Raw genomic sequence first — 14701 nt, forward strand, 5'->3', positions numbered from 1 at the left:
TTGATAACATTTATTTGTTATATATTTGTTTTTTTGCAACTTATTCGAATCTATGTGTACAGTAATACAAACCCGAAATGAATTTAAGACCACGAGTGAAATGAGAAAAAGAAGTCAGCGGGTTTGGTTGCCATAACAACGTGACGGTAGTGAACGTGTGTGTGTGCGTGTGTGCGCGTATTTCGTGTAGTTTAGTTTCGTATAATAGTTTCGTATTTTTTTTAATTTGTAAATAACAAGTTATTAAAAAATTAAACCCTTCCAAGATGGACAATAAATAAAGCCATAATATTTTATGGTAAAGGTAAGAGCGTAGAAACGATTGTTTTTTAGGAGATGTGATTATTGGATTAACCAATCAGAAATCGTCTGTGGCACACACACATCTCTGTTTTTATAGATATATAGAAGATAGATATAGATATAGATAGATAGAAGATAGAAGATAGATTAAATGTTAAATAGATTTTGTAAATAGTACAGTTGAAATGATTAGAATATTTCCAATATGTAATAAGGTCGAGGTAATTAGTTAAAGAGATTTAATATAATGTGATATGCAAATGAGCATAAGTCATTCGATATGGGGGTGGTTTGTAGAATAGTATATAAAGAAATTAGGCAAAGATTCTTATGTCTCCTATAACAGAAACATCCTAAAATGGGTTCTAATGTTTCTCTACCAGGAGAGATCTACCCTCTTACCTCCTTTATATTTCGTTGATGGTGGAGAGCTGTACACACAGACAGAAACACACGAACCCTATTACTTTATAAAAATATATATATATATATATATATATATATATATATATATTGATCAATATGTTACCAAAGACAGTATAGTTTTCTTCCAACAAAGGATAGCTAAAAATGCTTGGATCATTGTACAGCTCTAGTAGGTATCTTATTTCAGATGCAATCCTCTATCTGTATAAGAGCCAAGTACATCCTAAAATGGAGTACTGTTACCACATCTGGGCAGGAGCTGCTCGGCATGCCCTATCCTGCTTTGATAGAATTCAAAACCAGCTTCGAAACCTCGTAGGTGATGCCTAGTACTTTTTTAAGATGTGACTCAGTGTCATTTAACCCCTAAAAAAATATGAAAATCTACTTTTTTTTGTCTAAACGGCCTTTAAAAATAATATGAAAGAAGTAATTTTGAAAAAAAAAAAATTAACATTTTAGAGTGGGGATCATTTTCCTATATAAATTTAACGTAAAACAGCACCCACCTCTTGGCCACCTAGCGTTCAACGAGACATGTTACCTCTAGTATTTTTTCAAGTTTTGTGAATGTGGGGGCGGGAAGGGCGGCAAAACATGACAAATTCAATTTTTTTTTGGCGAGGGGAGAGAGAGAATTACATTAGAAACATAAACTTTAAATTTCATTAAAATTTTTATGGGATTAATTTTTGGTAAATGTGACCAACACACAACCTACCTTTAAATACTTATTTTTTGTGAGTTTTTGGGTGTGCTAAAAACGAATATCGCATTTAAAATTGGGTCCGACAATTAGTTTTTACGATATTGCAAACATACTTTTCCACGTGTTTCATGTAGTAATGTATCTGGCGGCCATATTTGTTTATGTTGTGCACAGAAACGGGGGAGAGGGCCAACGTAATAAAATTATAAGATAATGAGGAGTTAACCTTTTCTTTTTTCTTAAAAATAACCGGAAAAAAGGAAAATAATAAATAAATAAAATAAAACATTATTTTTTTTCCGGAAGGAAAAAATAAATATATGAATTATTAAAAAAATGAGTAATTGTGACCTGGTAGACCAACACAAAACCTACCTTCTCTTGTGGTTTTTGGGTGTGCTGAAAAAAAAATATTGCATTCCATGTTTTCCACAAATAAATAGTTTTCCAGATATCAAGCAATGTAATTCTTGATGTTATATGTGCTGGTTATTGCTGTACACACAAGCAAGCACATATTTTTGCCATTGAGAGAGGCTACGTATATTTGATCATGAAGATGTCGTTAGCAGCTGGAGTAGTAGTTAGGCAAAAGGATGTTCACTACTGTGAGACTCAATGTATTGGTCAAAAAGCAGGTCACATTTGGATGCAAGATATCGTGACCCCAAGAAGCACCTAGTACATATTTAGGACATAGCCATTGACAGTCGTGATTTCACTAGATATCTTGAGTAGAATGTTAGCTGCTAGTATTGTAGCATGGTCCCTGGATTTTGTAGGACCATTTTTGGATGCTTATAGCGTCTTACGTATTGCCAAGAACCACACTACCATTTAATATAGATTGGTTATAAATGTTGTTTTAACAAAAGAAATGCATGAAAGATATATATATATATATATATATATATATATATATATATATATATATATATATATAGAGAGAGAGAGAGAGAGAGAGAGAGAGAGAGAGAGAGAGATGTTATTTTATTTGTTTTTGTTTTGCGATACGTTTTGAATGAATTCAATTAGTCATACGAAAGTGCATTTTTACCTAAATGTGAGTTGGGAATAATTTTCCCTTTGACCAATTTGGTACCCCCAAATGGGGAGCAACATATACAGTTTTTTTAAAATAACATCTACGTAAGTCGGGATATATCCAAACAGTTGTGCGAGATGCTCCAATGGTAAGAGTTTAGGCTTCTTACCATGAGGACCCGATTTCGAATCTCACTAGATTCAGCCACTCTGATGAGTTGTAGATGACAAAACACGTGTCAGTGGATAAGTATATTTAAAAAACAATATATATATATATATATATATATATATATATATATATATATATATATATAAAATAAAATAAAAGAGTATGTATTGGTTGCAGTTTGAAAAGCATATCTTATTTTTCTTTCATTAATATTATTGGAATTTTTCCCCTTTTTCCCTTGTACATATTTGTGAATTATTCCATGGATTTACGCCTTTGGATTATTTTGGACCATCTTCCAATCACGGGATTTCCTTGGAGTTTACTTGTGCAAATTGAAATTCAATTAACTTTCTTGAAGTTATATTTTTGGATTTTACCGTCATTGGATTATTTATCTTTCACCAGACTATCCATTCACGTGTAATCACCTTTTTCTTCACCATATTCCCTCTGCTTGACTTTTTTGTTATCAAGTAAGATCTTTGACTTACTTGTTGTTCTATCAAATACTTTTATATGCAAAATCCGATCTCGCATTTTGCTAATTCCTACCCTTTGATGAGAAGGAAAGTATTTCTTCAAAACTCCGCAAATTAAGGACTATCCACTTATCAAGTGTTTCCTTTTCAGATTAAATATGTTTTTAACTTTTTCAAAGTGTTTTTTAACATATTTTATTAACTGTTTGCTCATATTATAAGCTCTATTTCCTATTTGGTTTTATTGAGCTTTTACATCTGGCTGAGATAACTTTATAAATATTAATTCTTTAATATTTATAATATACTTTAGTTTTACCATCTTGGATCATTTTGGTTAATTTAATTGTAATTTTTATTTTATTATAAGCTCCCGCTTGGTTGAGCTTTTTATTCTCTCCAGATATGTTTGAAAAGGAACATATTCCTCTGTCTGCCAAAAATATCCCTATACTTTCCCAACAAGAATAGATCCACAAATTTGTTCTCGCTTTGAACACTTTCTTAAAAAATATAAGGTGGAAGGCTTATCACCATGACTTAAGCATTAAAAATAAACTTAAAGCGCCTATTTCTTCTGAAGGCCAACTTCACCCAGAAATCTTAACAAATGAACTCCCTATCAACTCTCATAGAGAACAAAAGAAATTCGAAAGAATTGCTGCCAAATTTTATGGATTAAAAACCACTGCCCACCCCTAAATACAACCCTTACCTCGAGGAGTTTGAGAATTCCATGTTAAATTTAGTCAAAAGAATTAAATTTAAGACACAAAAACACCATTATAATTCGGTTACTCGAAAAATAAATAATTTTTCCGAAAAAGTTAAAAAGAATAAACATATATTCATCCCTGCTGATAAGACAAAAAATTATTATGAACTTTACTATCCTACATATAAAAAATTTTGTATAAAGAACTTAATAAATCTTATAAAATAATCCCTCCTAAGACTTTAGATTCCATTAATTCTGAAGCTAAACTTTTACTGACTTCTATGAATATTCATAACTTCACTGAAGTAATTTCTCCAGGTACCCTAGATTCACCCTCAAGGATCATAAACCTATTTTCTATGACAACCCCTCCATCAGATTGATCTGCCCATCTAACTCTGACTTAGGAGCTGTAAGCAAAAATATCTTAGATAGAATCATCCCTGCTATTAAAGAAAAAGTAAGTTTCCCTCTTTAGCTGAATTCAGATTCCGTAATTAATTGGTTTGTCTCCCTTAAAAAGAAACACCTCCTTAACTTCATAACCTTTGACATCCAAAATTATTATCAATCAATTTCCCCGATCCTTTTAGATAAGGCTCTTATCTTTGCTAAAAGAAATTCTGACTTAACTAATTTAGAAATTAAATTAATTCTCCTCGCGAGAAAGTCCCTTATACAATTTAACAATAAGCTTTGAACTAGAAAGGACACCCCTGATAATTTTGACATCTTGATGGGTGCTTCTGACTCTGCAAAAGTTACCGATTTAGTGGGACTCTTCTTACTGAAAGAACTTAAATACCACTTTAAACATATCCAAGAGGGCCTTTATAGAGACCATGCCCTTTTTACTACAACAGCCAGGCCAAGAGAGTACAACCAAACAATTAAAAAAATTACATAACTTCTTTAATAACTTTAGCCTTTCTATAATTATCGAACCAAACAAAAAAACTTCAAATTTTCTAGATGTTACACATAATCTTAACACGAAAACTCATAGCCCCTATCATAAACCTAATCTTACACTTTTATATGTCCATAAATCTTCTAACCACCCCAACTCAATTATAAAATCTATAGTACCATCCGTCTCTAGAAGAATTTCTGCTCTTTCTGCTGATAAAAAACTTTTAATCAAAATGCTACTTTCTTCAATAATGCCTTATGGAACTCAGAACACAAGGAAAAGATTAAATACAACAATCATGCCCCTCCTGCAGGCCACCTTAAATCTGTAATCACACACAATATGACTCGTAAGAAACCAGTTCAAATAACAAGATCTGGCGCTATCAATAACAATGAACCAGTCTACATATATAATCCAAACCAAAATACTAATCACAATACCTCTAACCCACCCAGTCGTATCAGGAGAAAGAAAAATATTTGGTTTAATCCTCCATTTAGCCTAAATGTCAAAACTAATATACCTAAGGAATTCTTCAACATTGTACAAAACTCTTTCAAATACCCACACAGATATAGTTTTATTTTCAATAAAAATTCAATCAGGATTTCTTATTCAACAATGCCTAATTTAGCACAAAGAATCTTAACTTCTAATAACAAAAAAATTAGATCAGCCAACAAAATTCCTTTCCCAATTAAACCCAAAACTAACTGTAATTGTAATAACAAACATCTTTGCCCACTCAATAATGATTGCATCCATAAAGATGTTATATATTCTTACACAATTACTGACCTCCGACGCAATCCTCCCATAACAGACACTAATATTTCGTCTTCAAGTTATCCTTCTTCCCATCCTCCATCTGATATAGTTACTAATCCAATACACTATCGAGCAACCCCTCCATCTACAATCATACAACTAGCAATAAAGGTAATATTTATTATAATATTAATATTAATGAGAATAATAATATTTCTCCTAACAGCCATCCTAACACTAACAACACTCATCATCCCCTCCAAAATAGTCCTCATACAATCATTGTCCCACCATTTGTTGAACACTATGAACAAAATTCAAACTATTTAACTAATACAAATCAGCAAATTAATATAAATACCACACCTCGAGCTTTTAATAGAGTGCATACATATATTGGCGCTACTTCAACATTAATTAAGAAAAGAATATTAAACCATATTTCTTCTTTTAACAACCATAATTCTTATAATAACCAAGGAACTCCTCTAACCACTTTAATTAAAAAAACTTTAATAATGCCCCCTTCTCAATCAAATGGACCATCATAAAAAAGTTAAGTCTTATACTCCAGGCTCTAAGTCATGTCGCCTCTGTACAACCGAAGCTATAACTATAATTACTTCCCCTCAAAGTAACAATATAATAAATTCTAAAAATGAACTGATCTCTTTCTGTAAACATAAGTTCAAATTTCATTTTCAATTTTGAAATTACATAGTTATTATTTTACCTTTTAGATAGATATATAATTTTTTCTTTGACTTTATCGTCTTTTCTACATACTTTCTCAATACTTTATAATCCTTTATTTTAATTCTTTATTTCTCCTTTGCTTGGCCAGTTTTTTATCTGCAATTTCTGTTTTAGTCTTTAAATATTCCTATCTATCTAATGTATCAATCTACCCACACTTTCATATCTTGTATGTATATTTACTTATATTTTACCATAAGCATTTACTTACTTACTTTCTTGCTTTTTCCTTAATACCGGCCATCCTCTCCCTTAAAATAATTTTTATTATTTTTTTTTATTTATTCATTCATTCTTTATGTATTATTTATTTCCTATTTATTTATTGATTATTTTATTTATTTATTTAGTTATTTATTTTCCATTTAGTGTCTTTTAACAACTGTTGCTGGCATTTTCTTAAGTAATAACCTGTACATTTTAGTTGACCTACATTATTTTGCCCGATATTTTTTTCACGGCTTTTAACATTTCCTGTCTGGGTCATTTTGACATTTTTTTTCTATTTTTTATTTAATTCTATCATCATTTAATTTTTTTTTCCTCTTCTTCTTCCCTGATCTTTCTTATTTATATTGATGTATTGGCAGCAGTTTGAAAAGCATATCTTATTTTTCTTTTATTAATATTTTTGGAATTTTTCCCCTTTTCCCTTGTATATATTTGTGAATTATTCCATGGATTTACGCCTTTGGATTATTTTGGACCATCTTCCAATCACGGGATTTCCTTGGAGTTTACTTGTGCAGATGGAAATTCAATTAACTTTCTTGAAGTTATATTTTTGGATTTTACCGTCATTGGATTATTTATCTTTCACCAGACTATCCATTCATGTGTAATCACCTTTTTCTTCACCATATTCCCTCTGCTTGACTTTTTTGTTATCAAGTAAGATCTTTGACTTACTTGTTGTTTCATCAAATACTTTTATATGCAAACTCCGATCTCACATTTTGCTAATTCCTACCCTTTGATGAGAAGGAAAGTATTTCTTCAAAACTCTGCGGATTAAGGACTATCCACTTATCAAGTGTTTCCTTTTCAGATTAAATATGTTTTTAACTCTTTTTCAAAGTGTTTTTAAACATGTTTTATTAACCGTTTGCTCGTATATATATATATATATATATATATATATATATATATATATATATATATATATATATATATATATATATATACAAGCTACCTTAAATAAGTTTCCAGACTTTTTTCTTATGGGCACTTTTATGATAGTACACACATGAAAGTCTAGTCGTCTTTGAAGTAATCTCCTCCAGCTGCAATGCACTTGTTGTGCCGTTCCAACAACTTCTGAAAGGTCCCTGAGGAAGTCCCCTTGTGTGAGCGTGTCAATGATCCTCGTCACATCTTTCATCTCCTCAATTGTCCATTTCATCTCCTCAATTGTCTCTAAGGTTTCCCTTGAACTTAGGGAGTAACCAAGTCACAGGAATCAAGGTCTGGACTATAAGATGGTGAGAACTGTCTTGATGCTGATCTTGATCAAATAGTCTTATCTTCTCTGAGCACCCTTGGAATAAACTTTGCACAAATCTTCTGCATCTTCAGTTCCTTGCAAATAATTGTACGCAGAGTCCCATACTGACATCAAACTTCTTTTTTTCTTTTTTCCACTCGAGGATTAAAGAGTGTACAGTGGTCAAAAGGACAATATCATAATAATCATTAGAAGTGTAAATTTGGTAAATTGGATTACTTAAGGGGCACGGCTCATCAAGAACTTGTTTACATTGGACTTGAAGACGGCCATATTGTAGTCCACTGGAAAGCAGATAAATGGAAGAGAGTTCCACAGTGCACTTATTGTCTCTATAGAAATACGATGGCCTTTCTCCATGAAATTCTTTATTTGGCCAATCAACTCTGGTGTTCTGACTTCCTTACTCCTTCCGCACCTCTCATCATCCCTCACAGACTCCCTGCCTTCCTTGAATCTCTTATGCCACTCAAAAACTGATGCTCGATTCATGCAAGATGGTCCAAAAGAAGTCTGAAGCATTTCATACGTTTTTGCTGCCTTTTTTTCCAAATTTAAAACAGAATTTTATTGTATATCCTTCTTCTAAAGTGTCCTTACATTGAGATTGCATTTTTGAAATTCACCAGTTGTGACAATCAAGGCTTTAGTAGGGTGTATTCCAATTTATGTTGTAGCTGTTCATTTGAACCTGAAATCATAAAGATTGTTCATCTCATAAGATGTATAGCAATAACATATTGATTTTTTTTTTAAATGCCTGTGCAAAAAAGTATGGAAACTTATTGAAGGCACCTCGTACATGAATAGCAAAAAGTCTGTATTGCAAATTCCAAGATGTTGTTCATCTTACCGTTTATTCCTTTCAGCATCTTAAAATGCTCAATTTTTAACAGCACCTGTTTCATAGCACAGAATCATCCATATATTATTATGATGTCATTTTTTTAATCTATTCTGCCCTGACTCATCAGAAGAATAGGAACTCATCAACTTTAAAAGAAAATAAAAGGAATTTAGGTATAAGTACAAAAATCCGAAAAAAAATTGGAAGAGTAGTTGTAATTTGTTTTATAACATCATTGCTGATTGGTTGGAGCAGTCGACTTCCTTTCTGACTTAGCCAATCAAAGACCATCATTGAGTCGACAAGAAGACAAACAAGCCAACATGGCTACCTCAGCACACGACTTCAATGCTGTACACACATAAACTCTCCTCCTCCTGTTACTGTCTAATCATTCATATACAGGAACTCTTCCTATACACACTTTCATACAAACCTACCAACGAATATAATGCAATGTTGCATCCTTATGCCAGTTTTACGAGTACTTCAATGGAATGTGCTTTGTTGAACCCATCTGGTACTAGCCAAGCTCAATGTTGCTTAACTTTGGAGATCTGGTGAGAACCGGTGTGTCAACATGATTGTGCCGTATAGTATGATCAATAAAACTGTTATTTAATGTTAGAATGAGACACTTGTCTTCATTTCTGCGGATGTGCTGTAGAATCATTCCCCTCAACCAATCTCTTTTAAATAGGAAATTTCAATGGTTTGGTCATGCTGCACGCCTCAACTCAGGACAGTTCGTACACGAATTAATAGTTCCAGAACCACTCCAAAGCTTGTAAAGATGCTTGGGAGTCCTAGCTGAAAACGTGGTTGAACACCATCAAAGCAAACATTGAACCTAGCTCCGGTTTACATTTTCTGTGGGAATTTTATTTCCACCTTTTCTTTCTTTTTTCTTCTTTTTCCTTTTTGCATTGCTTATTCTATTTCTTTTTCTTTAAAAACACGTGTTCCCCTTTGGCCTGCTGATTGGAGAAGCCACTTGTTTTCCCGCTCAACGGTGAAGAATTTGAATAAAAAATCAGTTGCTGACACTCAACAATGCTGTCTTAACTAAGACATAAAAATTTGAATTAAAGCAGAGAGATGTGAATATTTAAGTATTACTGAAAGGATAATTATGGAACGAAAAATCGAAAATTCGTCTCAAGAAATTTCCTAAGCTACATGAAAAAACAACTTAGAAATTCTTCTAATTTAAAATTTATCCTTTCTAATCCACTTGAAAGAAAAGCTGTTGGAAAAATGAGACAGATGTTGCAAGCATAGCTGACGGTGCAGGACCTATTAGGTTAGCGACTTTCTTTTGCACCTTGTCTAAGTTGATCACAGGGACAAAAAAGTGAGAAAACACACATCCATTTTATATATTATATGTTTGTGTGTATGTGCGTTTATATGTCCAGCTAAAATTTTTAAAAATACAAAATAAACAACTACAAAGTTGACATTATCTTGACCCGTGTTGCCCTGAATGGATATTTAATATTTTAAATTAAAAATAAAATTATTCTTTAAGTATCAAATGGGCAATTTTTTTGGGGGGAAGGGGGCGTGTTGAAAGTAAATACGATAACTCTTTCAAATCTTCATTCCAGTTCCTTTTTCTCTTTTCACTGAAATGCAACTCACAACAGGTTATGGGCCCAGGAGTGATAATGGAAGCCGATGGAACAGACTTTTATTTGACAGAGATGAAACCAAATACGAAATTTGGGAGACAAAATTTTTATGTCATTTACGCACACTCGGCCTAAAAGACGCCATTTTAAGTATACACCCTAATAGAGACGGAAGTGACACTGAGAGAAATGAAGATGCTTACACCGAACTCATACAGTTTTTGGACAACAAAAGTTTATCCTTAATAATAAGAGAAGCTACAGATAATGGGAGAAAAGCTCTCAAAATATTATGCAAACCCTACACAAGTAAAGAAAAACCAAGGGTAATCTTCTTGTACACCCAACTCACGTCTCTCAAAAAGAAAGGAGACAAAAGCGTCACAAAATATGGTTTTGATGAAACATTGAAACATAAAATCCAGTCGACCAGTGACGAAGTGATGAAATTGACATCATCTTTTTCAGAGAATACGATGGAGAGCCATCACCACCATGACGAACGTGAAATATTGTGCTTTACATGCAGTGGAAAAGGACATTTATCGAAAGAATGTCCCAACAACAAACACAAACAGCAAAAACAGTGGTGTAGTTACTGTAAAAGTAACACTCATAAAAGGGAGTTCTGCTGTTATAAGCGAAAAGATACAATGAAAAAGGCAGCCGACACCGAAGAAAACTCCTTCGCATTCAAAACAGAGGACTACTACTATACCCGGAACTTAATACCGCATATGAACATACTAGTTGATGCAGGGGCCACTTTGCATATTATAATAGATGCAAAGAAATTTAAGAATTTCGACCCAACATTCCGTTCTGAGAACCACTACATGGAGTTGGCAGACAGAATTAAAACCAGTGGCTTAGCCTTAAAAAGAGGAGACGCTGAAGTCTGCCTTTTAGACACTAATGGAAATTCCATTATGACTACCTTTAAAGAGGCACTACTTATACCTTCATACCCACAGGATATATTTTCTGTAAAAACTGCCACCCAAAACGGAGCAACAGTTATTTTCGAAGAAGATGGGAATATACTAAAACATAAAAACGGAACAAAATTCAAAATACACGTGCACACTGCGCAACAGATTATACTACCTAAAAACTATGAAGGAAGGAAATGCAGAAGACAGTTGCCATCAATGCCACAATATCCACACGTGGCATAAAATACTCGGCCATTGCAATTAGGACAACATAACAAAACTACCCGATGTGGTCGAAGGGATGAAAATAAAAAATAAAACTGCAAACAATAAAAACTGTAACGTCTGCATCCAAGGAAAATTTTCCCAGAAAAGAAATAAATCTCCCGACAAAAGAGCGACAAATATTCTGCATTTAGTACATTCAGACCTAGCTGGCCCCATAGAACCAGCGGATTTAAACGGGAATAAATATGCTATCTCCTTCACTGACGACTTTTCTGGCGCCATATTTGTATATTTTATTAAAAACAAAAGTGATGCCACACTTGCCACTGAAAAATTCCTCGCAGATATTTCCCCATACAGCAAAATAAAAATACTGTGGTCGGATAATGGTTCGGAATTCAAGTCAAATGACTTCGGAAAACTACTCCACTGTAACAACACAAAACACAAAACCTTAGCGCCATACTCGCCTCATCAAAACGGAAGGTCCGAAAGAAACTGGCAAACTCTATTCAAAATGGCAAGATGCCTTATCATAGAAAGCGGCTTACCGAAAACACTGTGGAGCCAACATAAGAAGAAAGCTAGACCAAAGGTGCCAGAGGGGAATCTTTGTTGGATACGATAGAAACAACCGGCATATCTTATCTACCACCCAGAAAATGGGAAGTGTGTAAACACAGACTGGTAAAATTCACCAACAACACCAATGACCAACACACTCAAACACAAACCCACTCATCAAACGATAATGACACAAATTTCCCCCCAAGAAACTTAATAAAAAATTTTAAGTCAAGGGAAAACCCTGAACGGTCCAATACCGACAAACAAACTGAGTCTACAGTAGAAACTAGCTGTACGCAAAGATACCCGACGCACGAGCACAAAATGCCCAGCTACCTAGAAGACTGTGACAGTAGTCCAGAATGGGAGTGGCGACACATTAATTGACACTGACTACTGCTACAAGGCTGCACACGGCATACCCTGCACTTACAGAGAAGCTGTGACTTCCCCAGCGACACATCACTGGATCCAAGCGATGCAGGAAGAAATTGACTCCCTAAAGGAAAACAATGTATACCATCTAACACCCTTACCCAAAGGCAGAACGACAGTAAGTGGTAGATGGGTGCATACAATAAAAAAAAAACGCTGACGGGTCCCCTAAATACAAAGCCAGGTTTGTCGCAAAATGTTACAACCAAACTAAGGAAGTAGACTGCACCGAGACTTTTTCTCCGATGGTCGATATCTCATCAATCCGCATTTAATGCAAATAGCTGTCCAATTCAATCTAATAATACACCAAATGGATGTAAAAACGGCATATCTCCATGCTCCAATTGACCATGAAATTTATATGGAACAACCGGAGGAATCCGAGACAAAAAGGGATACAGACGAGAACTAGTCTATTTACTGAACAAATCCCTGTATGGCTTAAAACAATCAGGCCGAAACTGGAATCAAACCCGGCACAGCTACTTTAGCAGACACAGCTTTACCCAAAATCAGCTGGTACATTGTGTCTATATGCGACACAATGACAAAGAAAAAATTATCGTTGTCTCGTGGGTCAATGATTTAATCATTGCTGCTGATAACATCAACTTTTTCTACTCGGACCCTAAACTGACACTAATCTGCTCTCACAAATCTTTGTTTTTGTAAAGAAAAAAAAATCTATCTATATATATATCTATAAAAGTGAACGTGTGTGTGTGTGTGTGTGTGTGTGTGTGTGTGTGTGTGTACATTTCCCTATGCAATAACTGTCAATTTTTAGTCTACAGACTCGAAATTTGATGTACAGGGTACTGAGATTTGGGAAAATCTATGTGATCGGTTTTCAGCCAGAAATTTGGCTGTTAAGGGGTCAAAGTTCGAGTTGACCTTTGAGAAGTCTACCAAACTCATCCGACAATTTTGGGTCTAAACACTTGAAATTTTAGATATAGATTCCTTGGATATGGATCTAACTTAATAACTTGATGTGAGCCCAAAACAGTAAATTTTAAGGGGTCATAATGGGGGTCAAATTTTTTAAAAATTAACCTCTACAGTCTCTACCAAATTACTCAGAAATTTCTGGTCTAAACATTTGAAATTTTACATAAAGTGTATTCAGAGATAGGGCAAGCTTTTTAATCAATTTGGGTCGAAAATTTGAGCTACCAATATATAAATGTATGTATGTATGTTTGCATGTCTGCCTAAAACTTTCGACAGAGGTGACGGATTTATCATTTTGTAGCTCGACCTTTCGGACGACAAATACCAAAAAATTGGCTAAAAACATCAATTTCCTCATCCTCAATTGGCCACGTTTCTACAGGAAGGGGTCGCTTTTTTTGCCAATATTTTCGAAAGTCACCCCCTCTTTTCGATTGTCTAGCCTTAATTTAAACCTACGCCATTTCCAGTTTGACAGTGATCGTAATAGCAAAGACGTCAGGTTTTTTTCCCATACTTTTTCTTCACGGTACGGGTTAGAGCCTGCCTTCCTACTACCACTTTTCTGTTTGTTTTTTTTTTGCTCAACACCACCTACAAACACCCGGGTAACGCTGGGCACCCAGGCTAGTAAATAAATAAATAATATGCTGAGAGCAAGTGGGGGTGTTGAAAGTAAGTACAATAACTCTTATCATAGACCCTTTTATGATTATCTCCCTTTTACGTTTTAATCCCATAACCCCTTTTTTTACTCCCCGCTTCCTCTTCCTGTCCCAAATAAAATATACTTCTCTTTATACCCGTCGCGTACGTGTTCGTGTCCTCCTTCAAATCTTCATTCCTGTTCCTTTTCTCTTTTCACTGAAATGCAACTCGCAACAGGGTGGTGTTTTGTTTGTATTTTTTATGTAATTATGTAGTAATTTTCAATGAAAACAATGCATTTATGTGGTCATCCTTTAAATCTTCTGGAAATGACATAATTTCTTTTCACATTTTGGTGGTGGTTGGAAGGGAAATAAACACGGTATGATCAGATTTAGTAGTGTTCTGGAGGCCTCCTTAATACTTTAAAAACTTTATATATATTTTATATATGACAAATTAAATTACTGATGTAAGTCTATGATTTCATATGAATATTAGTGCGAACACTGGCAGAGCACAATTTTTTTTCTGCCACGTAATCAGCCAATCAAAAACGAAAATGCAAACTTCCAAGCAATGCCGGTAAGCTACAACTTATTAATGCTAAAAGACAACCATCCAATTCATGAAGGATGCTTAATCATTTATA

Source organism: Euprymna scolopes, chromosome 8, assembly GCF_053919585.1.
Source record: "Euprymna scolopes isolate OS-2025 chromosome 8, ASM5391958v1, whole genome shotgun sequence".
NCBI classification, from domain to species: Eukaryota; Metazoa; Mollusca; class Cephalopoda; order Sepiida; family Sepiolidae; genus Euprymna; species Euprymna scolopes.